The sequence below is a fragment of the Anomaloglossus baeobatrachus genome, chromosome 2 (assembly GCF_048569485.1).
Source record: "Anomaloglossus baeobatrachus isolate aAnoBae1 chromosome 2, aAnoBae1.hap1, whole genome shotgun sequence".
NCBI classification, from domain to species: Eukaryota; Metazoa; Chordata; class Amphibia; order Anura; family Aromobatidae; genus Anomaloglossus; species Anomaloglossus baeobatrachus.
This window is the reverse complement of record NC_134354.1, coordinates 221,320,130-221,324,517: the sequence shown is the minus strand read 5'-3', so window position 1 is coordinate 221,324,517 and position 4,388 is coordinate 221,320,130.

Here is a 4,388-nt window from a genome sequence, read left to right as displayed (position 1 = left end):
GAGCCTCTGAGGGATGTTTCACTTTCAAGAAAGTGGCCTTTCTGGTAGCGGTCACGTCTCTTCGGAGAGTGTCCGAACTAGCAGCGCGGTCATCCAAAGCTCCCTTCCTGGTGTTCACCAAGATAAGGTAGTGCTGCGCCCGATCCCAGAGTTTCTCCCTAAGGTGGTATCCCCTTTTTATAACAATCAGGATATCTCCTTATCTTCCTTTTATCCATTTCATCGATATGTAATGGCTTTGCATTGTTGGATCTGGTGTAGAGCACCCAGAATCTACATTCCCGCACGGCGCCCTTGCGCCGCTCGGATGCACTCTTTGTCCTGGTCACTGGTCAGCGCAAGGGGTCGCAGGCTGCAAAATCCACCCTGGCTCGATGGATCAAGGAACCAATCCTTGAAGCCTACCGTTCTACTGGGCTTCCGGTTCCATCAGGGCTGAAGGCCCATTCTACCAGAGCCGTGGGTGCGTCCTGGGCATTACGGCACCAGGCTACGGCTCAGCAGGGGTGCCAGGCGGCTACCTGGTCGAGTCTGCACACCTTCACCAAGCATTTTCAGGTGCATGCCTACGCTTAGGCGGATGCCAGCCTAAGTAGATGAGTCCTGCAGGCGGAGGTTGCCTCCATGTAGGGAAGGGCTGTTTTTACAGTCCAAACTTGAGGTATTCATTTACCCACCCAGGGATTGCTTTTGGACGTCCCAATCGTCTGGGTCTCCCAATGGAGCGCCGAAGAAGAAGGGAATTTTGTTACTTACCGTAAATTCCTTTTCTTCTAGCTCCAATTGGGAGACCCAGCACCCGCCCCTGTTTCCTTCGGGATTTTTGGTTTGTTCGGGTACACATGTTGTTCATGTTGAATGGTTTCAGTTCTCCGATGTTCCTTCGGATTGAATTTGTTTAACCAGTTATTGGCTTTCCTCCTTCTTGCTTTTGCACTAAAACTGATCAGCCCGTGATCCCACGGGGGGTGTATAGCCAGAAGGGGAGGGGCCTTACACTTTTTAGTGTAATGCTTTGTGTGGCCTCCGGAGGCAGTAGCTATACACCCAATCGTCTGGGTCTCCCAATTGGAGCTAGAAGAAAAGGAATTTACGGTAAGTAACAAAATTCCCTTCATCTCCTTACCCTCTTTTTATCCTCATCCAGTTCACCAATGTGAAAAGGATTTGCACTTGTTAGATCTGGTGAGAGCACTCAGATTCTACATTTCTCGTACGGCGCCCCTGCGCCGCTCGGATGCACTCTTTGTCGTCCTTGTCGCTGGACCGCGTAAAGGGACACAAGCTTCCAAATCAACCCTGGCTCGGTGGATCAAGGAACCAATTCTCGAAGCTTATCGTTCCTCGGGGCTTCCGGTTCCCTCAGGGCTGAAGGCCCATTCTACCAGGGCCGTGGGAGCGTCCTGGGCCTTGCGGCACCAGGCTACGGCTCAGCAGGTGTGTCAGGCAGCTACCTGGTCGAGCCTGCACACTTTCACGAAACACTATCAGGTGCATACCTATGCTTCGGCGGATGCCAGCCTAGGTAGACGAGTCCTTCAGGCGGCGGTTGCCCACCTGTAGGACGGAGCCGTTACGGCTCTATTATGAGGTATTATTTACCCACCCAGGGACTGCTTTTGGACGTCCCAATTGTCTGGGTCTCCCAATGGAGCGACAAAGAAGAAGGGAATTTTGTTTACTTACCGTAAATTCCTTTTCTTCTAGCTCCAATTGGGAGACCCAGCACCCGCCCCTGTTTTTTTGTGTACACATGTTGTTCATGTTGAATGGTTTCAGTTCTCCGATATTCCTTCGGATTGAATTTACTTTAAACCAGTTTATAATTTCTTTCCTCCTTCTTGCTTTTGCACCAAAACTGAGGAGCCCGTGGGAGCACGGGGGGTGTATAGGCAGAAGGGGAGGGGCTTTACACTTTTAGTGTAATACTTTGTGCGGCCTCCGGAGGCATAGCCTATACACCCAATTGTCTGGGTCTCCCAATTGGAGCTAGAAGAAAAGGAATTTACGGTAAGTAAACAAAATTCCCTTCTTTAGATCTTAAAGGGGTGGTTCACCCATATTTTTTGTCTAGATCGATATTATATTGAGAAACAATGTTTCTCTCAAATACCTTGTGTTGTCAATAGTGCCTGTGAGAGGCGCTATTGCAGACCGCTGCTCCCCGTCCAGTGACGTACCCGTCCAATGCTGCCTCGTCACATCCGTGCAGCCAGCTGCATTCTGAGCCCATCTGCTCCCTGCTCCTCCTCCCTCACAGCACGTCTCTTGCTTGCAGCGTTCTGCGAGGAGGGAGGGGGGAGCAGGAGACACGCCACGCTGTGCTAGGAGGGGGGAGCAAATGGGCTGTGACAGCAGTGAAAGACCGCTCACAGCTCAGAGTCTGGAAGACTGTAGCCGGCTGCACGGATGTGACGAGGCAGCATTTGACGGGTACGTCACTGGACTGGGAACAGCGGTCTGCAATAGCGCCTCTCACAGGCACTATTGACAACACAAGGTATTTGAGAGAAACATTGTTTCTCAATATAATATCGATCTAGACAATAAGACAATAAAAAATATGGGTGAACCACCCCTTTAATTCCATATCAAGTCCCTCCACTAATAAATCAGTCAACATATCCCCAAAGGTGGTGGTCGTAGATCCTATAGGTATCCTTATTCTCCAAAAGTGCATAATACATTGAACTGTACAATTTGTTGTTTAAGATGACCTAGTTAACCCCTTTATCAGAGGTTATTAAAATTCTGTCCGTGTATCTTCATTAACTCATTCTCCACCACCTTTATAATACTTACCTAACTGTCGCACTGTGGTGTAATACGGCCTAATGGGCGTCTCCGTTGTCCAGTGTGGGCGGCTTCCCTTTCGGCCATCTTCGTCCTCTTTCTGAAGCCTGTGTGCATGACGCGGCTAAGTCATACACACTCGCCGGCATTCCAGTCCTGATCAGGCGCACTTTGATCTGCCTTGAGCAGGGCAGATCAAAGTATTGTAGTGCGCCTGCGCAGGACCGGTGAGTGTGTATGACGTAGCTGCGTCATGCACACAGGCTTCAGAAAGAGGACGAAGATGGCCAAAAGGGGAGGCACCCGCACCAGACAACGGAGACGCCCATTAGGCCCTCATCCACCGCAGAGCGACAGTTAGGAAAGTATTATAAATTGTTTTTTATGTTGTCACAGCGGCCTGGGCTCTTATATACAGCATGTTAAAATGCTGTATATAAGAGCCCAGTGGTGGAGGCCGCAGCTTATAGTCCAAAAAAGTGGTGATGGGTTCCCTTTAAGATCAGTAACGAACCGATGCCCCTATCACGCTCCCCCTCGGACAGATAAGCCATAATCTGTACTCTCTTAATATCAACCATATCCATCCTTAGCTGTAAGGCGTCAACCAAAGGGAATTTTGACCTCTTCTTCATGACTAGTTCTCTGGCTCATTTTGATATTATGGCAGTTTATTAAGGGTAATATGGTAGTCTACCAGTATCATTTCAATTAACGGCTCTGTATCTGCTATAATTTTCATTTCTTGATAAGCTACATATTACGTGTATCTTGGTGACTATAAACCAGAGTTAGACGATGCTGAGAGATGGCGTTATCACTTGCGCTTTTTCTACTAGGGTGCCAATCTCCGCGGTCAGGTAGGGTCAGTGCGACTTCTCTATCAATATCCAATGTACTGTTCCCCTTGGACCTCCCTTGACTTATATTGGTGATATCCTGATCTGTACCATTTTTAATATTGAATATTGATTTTGTCTTATTTCGCATTTGGAGTATTTTTAATGCATACCCCATGAATATAATAGGTTTAATTGCGATTTATTTCTGCTTGTACACCCGATTTAACCTCTATATTTTTTGTGATTTAAAAAGGGTATGTTACTTTGTACAATTGTGTACTGCCCCCATTATTATTATTATTATTATTTATTATTATTAGCACCATTTATTCCGTTTTATAAGTGAAAAGGGGTATATATAGTAGGGACAAGTACAATAATCATGAACAATACAGGACACAGACTGGTACAGGAGGAGAGAGGACTCTGCCCACGAGGGCTCACAGTCTACAAGGGATGGGTGCGGATGCAGTAGGTGAGGACAGAGTTGGTTGTAGGCTTGTCGGAAGAGGTGGGTTTTCAGGTAACTTTTGAAGCTTTCCACGGTAGCTGAGAGTCTGATATGCTGGGGTAGAACGTTCCACAGTATGGGGAAGGCACGGGAGAAATCTTGTATGCGATTGTGAGAAGAGGAGGTAAGAGTAGAGTAAAGAAGGTGATTTTGTGAGGATCTGAGGTAGCGGGTAGGTACTGGGAGACTAGGTCACAGATGTATGCAGGAGACAGGTTGTGGATGGCTTTGTATGTCATGGT